Source organism: Theobroma cacao, chromosome 1 (assembly GCF_000208745.1).
Source record: "Theobroma cacao cultivar B97-61/B2 chromosome 1, Criollo_cocoa_genome_V2, whole genome shotgun sequence".
Classification (NCBI taxonomy): Eukaryota; Viridiplantae; Streptophyta; class Magnoliopsida; order Malvales; family Malvaceae; genus Theobroma; species Theobroma cacao.
This window is the reverse complement of record NC_030850.1, coordinates 11058497-11076559: the sequence shown is the minus strand read 5'-3', so window position 1 is coordinate 11076559 and position 18063 is coordinate 11058497. Positions and strand designations below refer to the sequence as shown.

Genomic DNA, 18063 nt, shown 5'->3' with positions numbered 1-18063 from the left:
TTTTGACATTGCATTGTATAGAGAACTTATGGCTCACTATCAGGACATTCTTTTTGTAAGTTCATGTCAACTTCATTCTGTAAATCAATGGTGCAGTAAACCAGGTTAATTATATAGACAAGTTATGCAGGAGTATTTGGAAGATGTGTTTCAAGCTCTCCTTTAAACTCTCCTATTGATGAATGCTTTTGTACAACAGTCTAAGATATATACAATGTTTATAAATCATATGACCAAATGTAGCTCTGTATTGAAGGTGTATTAAATATTACTAGTTCTTATTTTGATTGTTTGCTCATTACATGCTACTCGATACATTTACCGTTGTTTTCCCAGGCTTCTGATACAGTTTTATAATTAGTTTACTTTATACCAGAGTTGAATTTCTGCATATATAACTATTCAAATAATTGTATAGTCTCTTACTGTATAAGCTTTTGTAAATGAAATGTTTCATATGAAACGTTTACTGTGTAAACAATATCATTCTTTACACAAGTTTTCATGATGATATAAACAAGCAACATCTCTCATCCCGTGTTCTGTTTGTTCATCACTCGACAGCTAAAATAATACTGTTTCAAAACAGTTGAATTAAACAATCATTAACATATATTATAATATATTTAAATAACTTTCACCAATTAATTAACCCGCAGCAACGGTTCTGGTCATCCACCAACATTTTTCCTTATGAAAATCTTCTTCTTATTATATATACTTCCTTTTCCTTAATTTCCACTAGATTCAAACAATAATTCTTTTTATACAATTTTTCAAAGTAGTACAAAATACTGGAACAAGCCCGTCATTGTCGGTTTACCTTTCCCATGATAATAATGATAGCTAAGCCACTTCCATTGCATGTAATCCAAGCCAACAGTACCTTGTGTTTGTTAGTCCTTGAATAAATCTGCCGGTTTTGTAATTTAAGTGCAATTTTATCTGCAAAAAGGTGAGATGCAACTCTGTGTTTTGAGCAAAATCTTACATTGTGAAATGTAGGCAAAATTATATAATAAATTCGTGTTAAAATAAACAAAGGAAGAAGTTGCATATCACAGCTTTAAACCCATACAGCCAGGAGACCAAGAAGAAGAGCAACACGGCTCCTACTTGAAGCATTCCATTGTTTTGCAATTTTGGGTTCATAAAATCAGCAGCAAGAAGATCGACCAGCGCCATATATATTAAGATCCCTGCTGATGCCTCGTTGAAGATCCCTTCAACAATAAGAGCTTTTGGGCTGCTCTCATGATACATACTTGATATCCCTATTCCTATGGCAATGCCAACTGGGGTTGTAAGAGAGAAAAAGAGTGCCATGATTGCAACAGAGCGAGACTTGACTTGTGCCTACAGAAACATTACAGAGTAATTAAAACAAACTCATACACCTATCATTTTGTCTATTTACATAATTAATACTATGAGAATTAATTCGGCAACTTAAAATATGCATCATAGACACACAAGAAAGAAAGAGAAAACACTTCAGGGTTGATTCAATTCCTTGTGCTTCATTCATAATAAGTTTCTATTTTCATTTTGAAAGGCAATTTAATTTCATAATTAAATAGCAGCTTTACAAAAAACTACCATTTCATGGTAATTGTAACAGACACTGGACCTGCGGTACCATGACAAACGTACTTACAAAACACAAAATAGCTTCTCACATCAGGTTGCCTGTGAGATCAGGATAACCCTATCCCATTCCTATCCACATATCATGGCAACCGTATGCCCCTGTGATTCTATCATCTATGCAGAACTGATAAAAAACCCTATACACTCTCCAACATGTGACAGGTCATTCATTTACAAAAGAAGCAACAGCACAATTTGATTCAAAGTGTTCCCAGCAAACTATTTCATTATCACTTAGAATAATAAATACTGTCCCAAAAATTAGATAAAGGAGGCTGCAATTCTCTTTTTTCCAGAAAGAGACCCTCAAAAAAGAAGAGTTAGAAAAACCAAATATGAATTTAAAGGTATTGATTACTTCGAAATACTACCGTTTTAGCAAAACATCATCAACCATGTGCAACAAAGTTTGATAGAAATTGACTAAGGTTAACTGAAAATCTTAAAACATAGGATTAAGATATATTACCTGTGAAATACATCCGCCAAGTCCCATACCCTCAAAGAACTGTTGAAAGGTCAGTGCAGCCACCAAAGGCTTTATAGTCTTTGGACTTTCAGAAGCACCCAAAGATATCCCTAGTGCACCACAATCCCCAACTCCAAAACCTACAAAACATATATATATATATATATATTGTCAAAATTAATACTAATAATCTCAGATTAATTTCTATATATTGAAATTTGATCAAATATCAGTCTGATGACTATTCATAACTTAAGGCTCAAGCCAAAGAATAGAATTTAAAATTACTTCCACCAATTTCCTGCAATATGATTTACTAAACAGGAAAAGCTTAGACATCTTTAGTTTAAACAAAAATTACCTGAGATACTTCTCGATGTCGAAGAAGCTCAGATATACCGGAGCCATCAGCCAAAGAAGCCGGGTCATGAGTATGGCCATGAGTTGCATGGATATGAACATGTACGTGACTTTCATGTTCCCCTGTTTTCTCTTCATCACCGTCTATCTGTTGGGTCATATTAGAGTGAGACTGGGTATAGTGAGAAGTACCAGATACATCAACCATCAATGTAGCAATCGCAGAAGCCATAGCCACCAATCCGGCGAACGGAAACTTTAGACAAAGAGATGTCAAGCTCTCAGTAGCATCAGGAAGAACGTGGATAAACCCTGTCGACAATATCACACCGGCTGCAAGGGCTTTGGTTATGAAGAATAAATTCGTTTCGGGACGTAAAGCCTTGATAGTTTTTCCAAGCAGGGGAAAGCAAACTCCTATGGCTCCAGCAACAAGAATCGAAGCTATAGCAGCCATCTTGTATTTGAGCGCTAGAGGCTTATTGCGATCTTTATCTTCAGGTTCACGTGTACACTCCCCTCGTGCTATGGAAGGGAGTAGGATGAAAAGAAAGCAAAGCAATGTCAAGAGCTGGGTTTGCTTAAAGTTGATCATTGTTGGAACTGAAAACAGAATTCTAAGTAAAAGAAAGTACTGAAGACAGAGTGAATAAGGAAGTGTTGTTTATATAGAAGAACTAGGCAAAAGTCTAATGAATTGATGACCGAGGCAGGAAGGTATGGTCTACTCATTGTGAAGAATGAACCCTCTGTGGCATTTTCTTTGTAAATTATGGAAAATAATGAGCTCATCTTTCAATAGATTAACTGCAATTTAAAAGGATCTATAACATATATATAAGGAAGACCCAAAGGGGTTTTCTCATTTAGCCACGTGGAAGATGAGGAAAAAAGAGAAAAAAGAAAGAAAAAGAGAGGTAGAAAGAGAAAGAAAAAAACAGATAGAAAGAGGCCCGCGCAAAGCACGGGTCGTGGTCTAATTTTCTAAATTAAAACAACCATAAAGAAGTAAATTTAACGCTTTCCCATTGTCCACGCCAAGCTTAAATTGGTAAAATTCAAACAAAATGGAGATATTCTTTAAACATTTTTTATATTGACATAATATTTTAAAAAAACCGTTAAAATATATAAAAAAAATTTAAATAAGGTTATATAAATTTATTGTATTCAATCAAATTTTTATAATTTTATTTTGAGTCAAATAAGTCTTCATATTTTTATTTGAGTCAAATAAGTTTTTATGATTAATTTTTGACCTAGTTAAAATGTCATTTATCTTTCTATGTAGTATGATACTGATGAGACATATTAATATATTATAATTAATGATGATGTAATATATTAACATATCAATCAAATTTTTATAATTTTATTTTGAGTCAAATAAGTCTTTATATTTTTATTTTGAGTCAAATAAGTAGTTATAAATAATTTTTGACCTAGTTAAAATGTTATTTATCTTTCTATATAATATGATACTGATGTGACATATTAATATATTATAATTAATGATGATGTAACATATTGACATATCATAATTAATGATAACATAACATGTTAATTTGACATGATAACATGATCATATAACTTTTTTATCATCGACATCAATGTAATATCAGCATCATGTGAAAAGAAAAAGACAAGTGGCATTTTGACTAATGGTAATTAATTAATCATTCGTTATAAGAGCTTTGTTTGGTCAAAAATAAAAATATAGAAACTTGATTGAATGCAGTAAAAAAATAAGTACTTATTTGAATTTTCTTAAATAATTTATAAACTTATTTAGGCATTATGCTTTTTTTATTTTTATTTTTTGAAAAATAGTGATCTACTATGCAAATTAAATTCCTCATACCATATTCCTCCTAAGGCATCTATCTCTTCATTTCCTTACAAAAAAAAGAAAGGGAAATTTGTGCCTTCTTAATTATTATTCCCTTTCAACATTCATACTTCGCATTATATACCAAGAAATAGCCAATCGATTTTTATTTATCTTTCTCCTTTATTATTATAAATAATGATTGCAATATTTACTTTGCAAATGATAAGAAATTTTTTTTTGGTTTGTTCAAACAAAAAATAAACATGGGCTAATCACTAATCACCCAAAAAAGTAATCATTTGTCAATCCTATTTAGTGCTCAAACTAATCAAATGTATGTTTGTTTCATGTTTGGTCAGAAGCTGCCCATGTTCTTTCAAACTATGCAAAAAGGGGCTTTGCATTTCTCTAAAGAATCTCCTGGCTTCTAGTATCGCATCATTCTGCTAGGAGCTAAGCATGCCTCATGCTTTCCCCTTCCTTTGCGTGCACACAAAAACAAATATAAACAAAAAAGATAGAAAAAGCCTGGTATCTTTGCAAATGATTTAAGTTAAGAAATCAATTTATCTATTTGGGTGTTATTTTATTTTCCAAGTGTGAAGAAAGCTGGGATCTTTGAGGTGTTTCTTTGTCAAAGGCCTCTTCTTTTTTTTTAATTTTCAATAGAAATGGGCTTTTGGGTTTTTAGTCTTTAGGGTCAAAGATTTTTTTTTTTTTTGGAATGAAAAAATTGTTTCTTTCTTATTTTCTCTTTTCTGTATTTGAAAGTTTGAAAATGGGTTGGTGTTGTTTTATTGTCCTTGTTTTTGTGTGCTTTAGAAAGATGCATGAAGGAAAAAGGAACTCATTATGGCTGATGGGGTCAGCCTGTGAGTTGTGATCAGTATGAACAAAAAATTGATCTATTAATACTATTCAACATTATTATTTATTTTGATTATTAAAAGAAAAAAGAAAATGTAAAATTGTGTGTTTTATAAGATTTTCAATGATTTAATTTTTCAATTGATCTATTAAATGTGTGTTTTACTGAATTAATTAAATAAAATTAGGATAAAATTGATTATATATATATATAGCATATATAAATATATTGAACAAAAATTCCATTAAGCTCAGCTGCTTAGGTCAACTACTCAAATATTTGAACTTGACTTCAAGTTGATAGTGGACAAGCCAAATCTAAGTAACTAGTAAAGTAACTGAAATTCTTTACTTATTGTATAGTTCTTTTTTTAAAGAAGAATATTGCATCGATTTTAATATTTTGACCTAAATCTCAAATTCAGAGTCTAACAATTTAGTGGGGCACCAACAAGCGAAATGTCTTTTATACTTAATTGTTGATGAAATGGCCCCTGGGTTCACTTCCATCTCTTGTTAACCAGTAAGAGAACAAATGATTCCATTGCCTTTTCATTCATGTATGCTACCTAATAATTAAGCTATCACATTTTGCAACCACTAACGTCACATATATTAAAAAGGATAAATATAGTACATTTAATTTCTTTTCCACCTATTCCTAACTCAAGCTTTCTCGGCATCTTCCAATACTTCCACCTTTAAGTGAGACTTAGAAGGATCGAAAACTATCTGGAGACAAATTATAAAGCGCAGAGGTTAGCATTGAGATTGGAACCCTTCGTTTTCACTTTTCATTAACCCAATGACCTACTTTTGATACCATGGACGAGTGGGAGGAACGTAGATATAAGATTGAAAGTAGATATTTTTTACAAAGTGTCTACTTCCACTTGCGCAGCAACTTCAGTCATGTATAATTTTATGTTTCATCAAATATGGTGGCTTCAATTATCATCACTCGAATAATTACCTGATGTCGACTTGACTTTTCCCCATGAGCTTTCGTTTTATTTCTTTCTTTTCTTTTCGTGCAGAGGTTGTTAGCTAGCGGATAAAACCTAGTGCTAGATATCGCTATGCATATACATGGCAAGTTGACTTTTACTGATTCCGGATTCTTGTCCATTCATTGGTGACTTTTTTTTTTTTTTGTCTTGAATAAATGACACCAAGGCGGCTTAATAAATTCAAAAATCTAAAATAAAATATTCAATGAGATCTTTTTTTTATTAAAATTAAAAAAATTATTAAATTTTTATTCTTTCAGTTTTTTGAGATGTAAAATTTTTATATTTTTTAAATGACTAATACAAAATCAACAATCAAAATTTTTAATTCAAATAAATCAACTATCACATAAAATAAATGTAATATAACAATATAATATAAATTAAAAATTAAAGTAAAAAAGTTTGTAAATATTAGAACAATAGTACCTAATTATTGAATACTTATTGCAAACTGTAAATGAGGTTTACGACTTTATAAAAATAATAACATAACGGACTTCTTATGTATTTTTTGAAAGAAAATTGAAGTTAAAGGAAGAAGGAAGAAAGAGCAAATGAGAAAAGAAGAATTTAAAAGTAGATATTATACATTGAAAAAGAAATAATTGGTTTTATATATAGGAGAAAAATAGTTGTTAGAAATCATTAAATATGTTGATTGAAAATAAAAAAAATAAGTAAGAAAAAAATAGTTATTGGAGATAAATACATATGACTGTTAGTTGATTGAAAATAATATAGTATTCTAGAAATTAAAAAGTGATAGAAAATTGAGATTTACTAGACACATAATCAAGGAAGTAAGAAAACAAATAATTTTATTAATTATTTTTTTTAACTTTTATATATTTTTAGTATAATAAATTATATTATAAAATTATAAAGCCTCTCCAAATTGGAGGCCTAAAGCCCTTGCTTGGGTGGCTTTACCCAAGAGCTAGCCCTGCATGACACGACCATGTTATCTTGAGACTAAGCTCCAAAATAGTATGAAGCATTGCTATCTTTCATTTTTATTAAAATCCTTAAATGAAGTCATATCAATAATTTTATTCTTACATTTTTCTCTATGTAATTATTACAATTCAACTAAGATGAAAATTAATTGAACAATAAACTAAAATATCAATTACATGTGGTAAAGTCTCAAGATAGTTAATAATGTCTTAACACTAAAGTAGACTGCTCAAATTGTTTTATTAGCTCTCATCTCTAGTCATTTACAAAATTGTAAGTAAAGGAATGAGCAAACCATGACTCAACAAGTATAGCCACACACACCTTACTGGATCAAGCATTGTTTTCAATTTATCATATGCATCATTCAAAAGTATTTCACTAAATCATGCTTTCAAAATAATCATATTCATTATATTCAAAGTTAATAATTTCATAAGTTCACAAATAATTTATCATCAAATATCATTCTTGAAATATCGTTCAAGCAAATCAAAGAGTAATTCAATCTTTCAAAATTGTAAAGTTCATCATCTTTAGCTACAATCACTATTACAAATCATTCTTATGATTATTACTAACTATTGTAACCCATTAATAGGGCCTTATGCTAACTACTGTAACCTATTAGTAGGGTCATATGTTAACTACTATAACCTATTAGCAAAGCCGTAGAACTAGTTTTGGTGTTCTCACTTCCCAGGGATCATTTCTTAGCTCTTAAAACATTCTTTAAAGATGATTACAGATTTCATTTCTTTCATAAATTAATACTCGTTAATAAACCAAAACATTCATAAAACAATGTTCATCATATGAATAAACCAAATTATTAGGAAATCAATGTTCATCATTTGAATAAGTCCAAAACAGAAAATAATCTTATGTTTAACCTTATTTTCATATACTGAAAGTAATGAAATAAAATGTTCAATTCTTTAAAGAAATATATATATATACACACCATAGTTTCGAAACAAGTAAAGTGTGTGAGGGTATATTTACCTCTTTTCGTTCTAACAAACTCGCTTTCTCCCAAAATAATCAAAAGTCTAATAATAATCATTTGAACATATTAGCAAAAATCTAATTCTCTAAAATCTATTTATCACTTGCAATTACATAAAATAATCCAAACTCTCTTAATAAAAAATCTAGACAGCTTGCACATCATTCACTAAAATAACCATATCTTAAGCTATGAAACTCGAAATTGAGATTGGTTTAATGAGTGGGAAACTAGATTTAATAAGGTTTCTATCTATATAAATCTCAACACTTAGTTCACTATAAGAAAAGTACAAAATATTTTTGAAATTGCCTCTAACGTTGTTGCTAGGTAGTTTGCACTGTCTTTACAAAAAAAATAAATCATATCTTTACACAGAAAACTTGGAATCCACTTCCATTTAGTTCATTAAAAATAGACTCATATAGCTTTCCAACCATATATAATTCAAATAGCAAAACTTCCATAAATCATTATAGAACCAAACTTATACAAAGCTCGATTCTTATAGCATATTTCCTTTTCAAGTTTAATCCAAATCCTTCTAAATCAATCAAGTATTTTTCTTCAATTTAAAAAAGGTTTTTTTTACTCACTTTATAATGATGAATTTAGCAAATTACCTTTAATTTTTATTCTCCAAACTTGCTCTTGAAAATTCCCAAATCGTACCAAAGAGAAATTTTTGTGAAATTCACTTTAAAACATATGTTTTCTCAAGCAAATGAAAGTGGCTGCTAAACTTAAGTGAGCTATTTATATTAACCCTAGTTTATATTCTAATAAATCCTAACTATAAGACTATGGTTTGGATCTAATTATTTTTAATTAACTTGAAAAGCCTATTTGTCACACTCTGATACAATGTAGATACATTAGTCTAAATGTCATTTAGGCCAACGTACTACACTTTTTCTGTTTAGCATGGGGGGAACACAAAAAGCCTTATTCAAATTATTAACACCGCAACATTTTTGAGCTTTTATTACATAATTTTAGCTGCATTTATTTTATTGTAACTAAATTTATCATATAACACTTAAAACATTTCCATTTAGTTACACTATTTAAAGTGTAATCACATAAAACAAATTAAAACAAACTAAATCAAATTAAGAAGAAAGAAGGCCACCAAATAGAAAAAGATTAAAAGGATAGAAGCCCACAAAATAGAGGAAATCATGGCCCATTAAACATAGTAGAAAAAACCCTTATCTCTTACGTTCAATTCTTTTCTTTTTGGAAAATCACTCTCAGTTTATACCTCTTTCTTTCAATCTCAGATCAATTATCTTCTTTTACTATATTTCTCATCAAAAATTTTCAAATTTTTTACTTTAAATTTTTTTTAAGATAGGTAATTTCTCTTTTTCTCGATTCATCAATTCTCTTTCACTCTTTGTTCATTTTTTCCATTTGGCTACTAAGAAAATTCTAGGTGGGCTTGGATCGAAAGAAATCCTCAAAGATTTTCTCAACTTTTTTGATTTTATGTTATTTTTATTCGTTCTTCTTTCAAATCTATATGAAATTTGAATTTTGAGAGTTTTATGAAATTTGAATTTTGAGAGTTTTGAATGAATGCTAAATAGAGTTTTTATTATGTAAGTTTCAGGTATTTGTTCATATAATCTTTTATTCAGGTTCTCACTCTCTTTCTCGTCACATTTTCTTTTTATTGTGAGCATGATTTATGTAAATCAAGTTTATATTAGGGCTTCTTAAAATACTAATTAAAGATTCTAAATGCAAATTAGAGTTTCTTAGGAAAAGATATCAAGATATAGCACTATTTAATTTCTTCACGAGCCTCATGAATGGGGATTGTCTACCCAATTGTAATAGATGTATGTATTTTGTGATTTTAAAGTCTACGATGAAAAAAAACTAACATAGCAACATATTAATTTGTTGGCATTCTTTTTCCTCTTATTAGGTTGTTGAGAACTTTTAGAACTTATGTCACAGTATTTGATATTGTTCACGTAAAATTTTGGGTTTTTTTTTCCTTAAAAAACTTTGGTTGCCAAATTTACATCTTGGTTTCAGTTTGATTGTTATTATTGAACCCCCAATGCCCTGTTTATATTCATTCAGTTTGTTTATGTACTATTGGTCCAATAGAGAGCTTGTTTCAATACTTAGACCCTTAAAATGTTGAATTGCCATAAAGATTGACTATTTATATAATTGTTGATCGCCATTATCATGAACTAGTTTCGATTTATTCGGTCAATATTGGTAGTTGGGATTTTCAATAACTAAATGTAGGAACATCAAAAATCAAAAGCAACAACTGTATAATTGACAATCATGAAGGGTTCAAATGTGCATTGAATTCTATTGCATCTCAAGTTGATTATCCTATGTTGTTTCATTTTGCATAGCAGTCTTGAAGGGTTGAAAGACATTCAGTTTGATATTAATTTGGAAATCTTATTTTAGCAGTTAGCCTTTTATTTTCTTTTATATTGTAGGGTATGGAGAGAGTAGAAGAGGACCCATGCCTTGACACTTCTATTAATGATGAAGATTAATCGAATCTGATGGATGCAAATGAAGAGCAAAAGTTTGAGGTTCTTTTATTTCTTCTTGCTTGTTTCTTTAATGCTGCTTTGGATTTAAACTGATGGTTAAACTTTAATAATTGTACCATAGAGTTTTTTGACTATATAAGCACCTTTGTAAGAATTCTTTTCTTTGATGACTACCTAAGTTCTTACCTTTTCATAATGATCGATATGTTTGATATCTTCAATTAGGGTATTAATTATGTCTATGTGCTAATCTATGTAAAATTTTTGGAGGAGTAAATAGCGCTATACATTTTACTACTTTAGGTGATAACTTTATGATATAGAGTTATTTGAGCCTAATTTTAATAGTAATTTAGTTTAGTTCTTGTAGTAATGCATAGAAATTAGTGAATTTTATTTAATTATTTTAAATTAGTTATTTTAGATGATTCAATCTAATCTTAATTAATTTTATGCTTAATTTGGTGTTAATATGATTAAGATATGTTGTTATTGATTTATTTGTGCTTTTGTAGGTATTTGATGAAAGAAGAATTTTAGTGGAAGAAGAAGAGCTATTTCAAGGTACAAACTTGCATTGCATATGTTTCGGTATTTTAGCTATAACTTTTTCTGCAGAGTCTCGAATGAAATAATTCTTAGACCATTGGAAAGATAAGAGAAAAATCTACAACTTTCATATTTATCACTTCACCCAGTTCAGTCTAGAAGGTAGTCAAAACTCTTGTCGAAGTTGACACATTGTAACAGTCTAAGAGCAATTACGATTCTGTTAATTAATTGGACAAGGCTGCGACCCACATAGTCTGATGAGAAAATCTCAGCTGAAATTGACTTCTTTCTCCACCCAACTTGACCTAACTTTAAAGCTTATAAAAACAACATTTCAGAAGAGAAAGGAAGAGAGAAACGAAACACCAGATTGATAGTTAAGAGTCAAGCCACAAAGTCATTGAAGTTGAGAAGATTTTGAAGGATTCAAGAAGATTTGGAAGATTAGGATTATAATTCTTGAGTTTTATCTTTTTGATTATTCATTTATTTTCTTATTTTGTTTTTATTGTTTAAACTTTATTTGATGATGATGTGTGACCCGATGGTGAACTAAGTTTTTTATTTAAGATTATGATTGAACTCAATATGTAGTATGGATTATTTATCTCTCTTTTACTTATGTTTGATAGATTTAAGTCGTTTATTTTATTCTGTTATTAATGCTTCTAATCACCTGATCACCAATTAAATTGTATTGAAAACCTAGGCTAAACCTTGACGAAAGAGATTTAAGTAGATCTTGAATAGAATAGCGTATGATCGAATGCACTTAGTTGATTAGGTGGTTTGATTTGCATATAGGGTAGACATACATTTATAAGCCATACATAGCTAGGATTAGAGCACAAAGTTAATGAATCTTTCTTCAATTAAATTTGCATAGCCATATAGTAAATTAATTGGGAGGTATTTTTATGAGAAATTTGACAGAAACTTGTAAATAATTTAGAACTCTAGGATAGCAACTTAATTCATTAAACTAAGTTAAAAGAAAGAGAGAGACAATAATCAAATGAAGTATTGAAGGACATCATAATCTTAGGGCTGATAGTTAAGTGAGTTTTATTTACTATTTAATTTTAGTTTCAGTTTATTAGTTCTAATTTTTTTTTTATTTTAATTATTTCGATAAAATTATGGTATTATAATCTTAGTAGTTAACAGTAGAAATTAAACAATTCTTTGTGGGAACAATACTTTACTTCATTACTATATTACTTGTTAACGATACGTGCACTTATGTGAGAAATCAACAACATTAGGCATCCAATATTATTCTTTATATGCCTTTTTTATATGACTTCCTTATGAAAATGTCAAGCTATGATTTGAATTGCCTTATTAAAGGGGCATTATCTATTGAAATGTTGCAGGCAAGTATGCTCTAACTTAAAGGTGCAGGAGACACGGTCTTCATTGGAGATGTTTGTGGGAAAGTACAGGACAAGATTATTTGAAGTACTTTGAGACAATTTATAGTGAAGAGTACAAATAAATCAAGGTGAAAGGTTTAAAGAAAATGGTCAATTTTGTGCTTTATTGCCTTTGCCATATAATAGTTTCAATCTCTTTTCACCCACCAAAAACGAGGGAATACGAAAGAAAATTTGAAACGTGGAAGCTTTTTACATTTTCATAAGTCCAGATGTAGGCATTCGTTAGAGTACTTACAAAGAGATGAGACAATTGTAGCCCACTCAGCTAGGGGAATGATGCATCCCTAAAGCTGTCTCAAGGTTGGCCATTATCAAAATCTCCATTGAAATTGTTTTCTATCATCCATCTTTCACTAATTTTTGTTTTCTTTGCCTTTCTAGAAGGTGTAGCTTTTTTTTTTTTTGAAAAAGATGATTTCATTCCATCATGAAATATCAAACTACAATATGAATAAACCAATTTAACTAACTAAGACCTCTCACATTGTAAAAGACCTATGGCTTAGTATGAGCCTCGTGGGACAAAACCCATTAGTAGGAAAAAGAGTACTCATTAACCATGCCAAACTAATATCAATAATTATCTTCATATGTTGACAATGGCACTCCAAATTACAGCTTGAATTGACACAGGTATAGTGGATATTTCCCTCCAAACAAAGTCATACCCAGCTCTTGAATTGTCTTCGCAATCTCATGAGCCACCAAATTAACTGTCTTCCTGCAGTGCTTGATCATTAAGCAATTTAGCTGACATAAAACTGAGCAACAATCTACAATAATATGCCCCACCACTCCATTAAATTGTTGGCCCTTTATCCACTTGACTACTTGCACACAATCAAGCTCAATCTCCGAAATCTGTACCTGTTCCTGTTGACATATTCCCAGTGCCCATACAGAGCTTTAAGTTTGGCTATCGCTGCACTAGAGTAGTGTGCTATCTTCGACCCTCCTGCAATCAAGAATTCCCCATTACGGTCTCTCACAATGAACCTTGCCCCTACATAGTTATCTCCATTTTCAACAAAAGTGGCAGCATCACAATTCAATTTGACATGAATTGGAAGTCGCCATTTAAGCTCGGTAGATACATATGGTTGTGTAACCAGATTAGTGAGAGCTACAACAAACCTATATTGACAACACATATCATAGCCCAATTCTACACATTTATTCGGTTCTTTATTCTCTTGCTTAAAAATTGTTAGATTTCTTCCTTTCCAGATTGCCCACAAAACACAGATAATCTCCTCTACGGTATCCTTGGCAAGGTGTTGTAACAACATATTTACCCATTCTCTTGTTGAAGAGAATTGCAGCGAAATGCCTTTAAAGCTGCATTTTGAATACAGCCAAGTAGCTCTAGCAAACGGACATTCACAGAAAATATGGAAATCAGTCTCTAACTCCTTTCTACAAAATGAACAATCAGACTCAATATTAATTCTTCTCAGAATCAAAGCTGCTCTAGTCGGAAGACAGCCAGTCATTACCTTCCATATAAATAGAATTATTTTCCTTGGTAAGTTAAGTGACCATAATTTTCTCCAACTGGAAACTTCATTATTGGACGAGCCTGATGCGTGATTATTTCCCACTTTGGAGCAAAGTAATTGATATCCTAATCGAACTTTATATTCACCAATCGAACTATTATTCCATACCAATTGATCTGCTCGCTGTCTGATACTTAAAGACAATGACAGAATAAGGTCATTTTCATATGGAGGAAAGCATTCACTGATTTTCACCTCATCCCATATCATTTGGTCAACCAAAATAAAATCGCTTACCTTTGTTGAGTTTGACACCATATTACTACATGAAACAACCAACCTAGGTGTCTCATAAAGGATCCAATTATTCCTTTTAACCAAAATAGTCCTCCCATCACCAACTCTCCAATAGATCCTTTATAAATAAGTTTTTGACTTTCTTGTAAGCTTCTCCACAAATAACTTGGATTAGATCCTAATGGAGCTTCCGTGAATGACTATCTAGGTAAATACCGAGCCTTCAAAACCTTAAATAAAATAGTAGGCTTCTCCATTTGCAAGCGTCATCCTTGTTTAGCTAACATGGCTATATTAAATTTCCGAGTGTCTCAAAACCCAACCCTCCAGAGTGTTTTAAAGTGCACATAACTTGCCAGTTCTTCCAATGGATCTTCGAATTACTCTCATTCCCTCCCCACCAAAACTTTGTAATAACAAAATCAATTTCTTTACATAAGCCATCTGGTAAATTAAAGTAACTCATAGACTTTCAAAAAAAAATTAAAGCAACTCATAACACAAGTTGGAATTGCTTATCCACTGCCTTGATCAACACTTCTCTGCCAACTATCGAAAGTAACTTGTTTTTCCAATTGGAGATTTGTTTCATAACTCTTTCCTTAACATAATTGAAAATTTCTTTTCTCGAACCTTCACAAATTAAAGGCATTCCAAGATACTTTGCTCCCCAATGGTTTCGCTGCACACCAAGAATTTGACACACAGTGTCTACATCAGTGGAACTAGTATTTCTACCAAATAACACTGTAGACTTCTCGAAGTTTATTTTTTGACCCGATGCATGCTCATACCACAAAAATAGATATTTAAGACTCATAACCTCCTGACCTCTTGCTTTTTTGAATATCATACTGTCATCAGCAAAGAACAAATGAGTAATATTTGGGCCATTCCTATTCACCTTTAAACCAGAAACATTTTTGCTTTCTTTCGTAGCTGTCAATAAGCTAGATAGAGCCTCAGAGATAATAATGAAAAAAAACAAAGACATTGGGTCACCTTGTCTCAAACCTCTATACGGGACTATTTTCTCCCCTGGTACCCCATTGAGTAGAACAAAGTAAGTAACAGTTGAAACACACCTCATAGTTATATCTATGAATCTCTCAGTAAACCCAAGTTTTCGTAGCATGCCTTGTACAAAAGACCATTCCACTCGATCATATGCTTTGCTCATATCTAACTTAAGGGCAAAGTCACCCACCCGTCCCTGTCTCTTGTTATGCAGAAAGTGTATCACTTCATGCGCTACAATCACGTTATCAATATTAATCTACCAGGAACAAAGGCACTCTGATTCTCTGCTATGATATCAGGCAAAATAGACTTCAACCTATTAGTTAGTACCTTAGATGCTATTTTATACAGTACGTTGCATAAACTGATGGGTCTAAATTGACTAACTAGCTTAGGGTTCAACTTTTGGGACAAGAGCTATATAGGTATGTTTAACATCATTATTTATTTGGCTTTCAAGGAAATCCACCACAAATCGATAAATACTTACCACCAAGACTTCGCAATACCTCTGGTAAAATAAAGCTGGCAATCCATCCGGTTCTGGGGCTTTTAATGGATGCATTTGAAAAAGTGCAGATTTAACCTCCTCAAGTGAAATATCAGCAAGCAGTCCCTCATTCATGTCCATTGTGACTTTCGGTTGGACAAAAGCTAGCACCTCTTCAACCAGCAAAGGATTGGACGTTGTAAATAATTGGGAGAAAAAATTGTTTACCTCTATGTAGATATCCCTTTGTGAGTCCACCCATTCACCATTGCTTTTCTTCATAGCCTAAATAGTATTCTTTGTTTTCCTCTCAGATGCTCTCTGGTGAATGAATTTTGAATTTTTATTACTTTCCTTGATCCAATCAGCCCTAAAACGCTGCTTCCACATTAGTTCCTCTTTTTTGGCCAGCTTTCTCAAATCTCGCGGCAAGGCTTTAATGGTATTGGCTCTGTCAACAGTAACCTCATGTTTGTGAACATCTTATAGCTCTATTTGCTTCTCTTTTATTCTGTCCTGCATATCTTTCAGCAGATTGGGCTTAAGGGAAGTAAATAATTTTTTAACATTGTTCAATTTACCTAAAAAGTTAATTGAAGATGCATCTGGTACTCTCCATTCATCTAAGACAATCTATTTACAAGAATCATCATTCAGCCAAATTCCTTCAAAATGAAATCGTCACTTCCATTGTACTTTTTTTTGAAAATAAAGATCAAGCCTCAGTGCCAAATGATCTGATGCCCCCAAAACTTCAGTGAAAACCACCACACATGGAAATTTAGAAGCCCCACTCATTATTAGCAAGAACCCTATTCAACCGACACCGAATGTGCACATCCTCTTCTTTATTATTCCACCATGTGAATCTAAGACCCTTGTACCCCAAGTTTCTCAATCCTCAATCCTCACAAGCTTCCCTAAAAGCCTTCATTTGAGACACACTTCTATCTGCTCCACTAGATTTTTCAGTATCATAAAATATCTCATTGAAATCACCTAAGCAAACCCAAGGGCATTGCGCTTGTGTCTTCAGAGTTTGCAAGAAACTCCAACTTAATGCTCTCTCAGAGTTATTTGGGTAACCATAAAAGCCAGTCATCCGCCATACATCACCCTTCAACATAATCTCTGTGTCAATGTGGTGCAAAGAAAAAGACTTCACTGTCAATAATGTGCCTTTATTCCACAACATTGCTAATCCTCCAGATCTACTTACAGCATCCACCACAAAGCAATAATCATAGCCAAACTGCAACCTTAGTCTTTCCATCTCAAAATTATGTCTCTTAGTTTCCATTAAAAATAAAATTTCAAGATTTAAACTCCTCAAGTACTTAAGGAGCATCTAAATTGTGCAAGGTTCCCGAGCCCTCGAGAATTTCAACTCACCATCCTCATTCATCTAGGCAATGTAGGTCATCTTGACCCTCTAGCACCACCGTTTCAATAAGTAAACATGGTCCCATCTTACTATGTTTCTCTACCTTTTCCTTTTTTCTTTCGACCCCATAGCCTTTCGCTTTCTATTTAGTCGGTTCCCTGCAGTTGAAACACAAACAAAGCTTGGCTTTACCCCTACATTTACTAGCTCTTCCTCCTAAATCTGTTCGTGAAAACTATACTTCATATTGCCTATCTCTATATTCGGTTTCATTGCAACAGACATTCCTTTCTGGGCCTCATTTTTCTCACCATTATTTATTAAACTAGTTTTCAGCATTATTTTCCCAGAAATCTTTCCCTGAGTTAAACCCGACTTCTCCTGTGCAACAACTTTTGACGTTCCATCATCTGCATTATCCCTATTAGCCTACGCCACCTCCTGCTCACATCTTTCACTATCCATCTGCCTCACCGATTCTTCCATTGGCTCCAAGCTTTTGTCATTTTGCACCCCATCTCTAAGACCACCCATGGGTCCCGAATTTTCATTACTACTTTCTGCCACTTTTGACTCAACATTTAGAATTTCATTCAGTGTCTTTGTTGTAAACATGCACCTTGCTTGTTGAAACCGAGATTGATCAAGCAGGACATTGTCAGCCCTACTCTTCTTTTTGCAACTCGAAT

General features: G+C 31.9%; 1 pseudogene; it reads right to left on the bottom strand.

The window, feature by feature from the left end:
• Positions 668–3257, bottom strand: LOC18612271 (annotated as a pseudogene).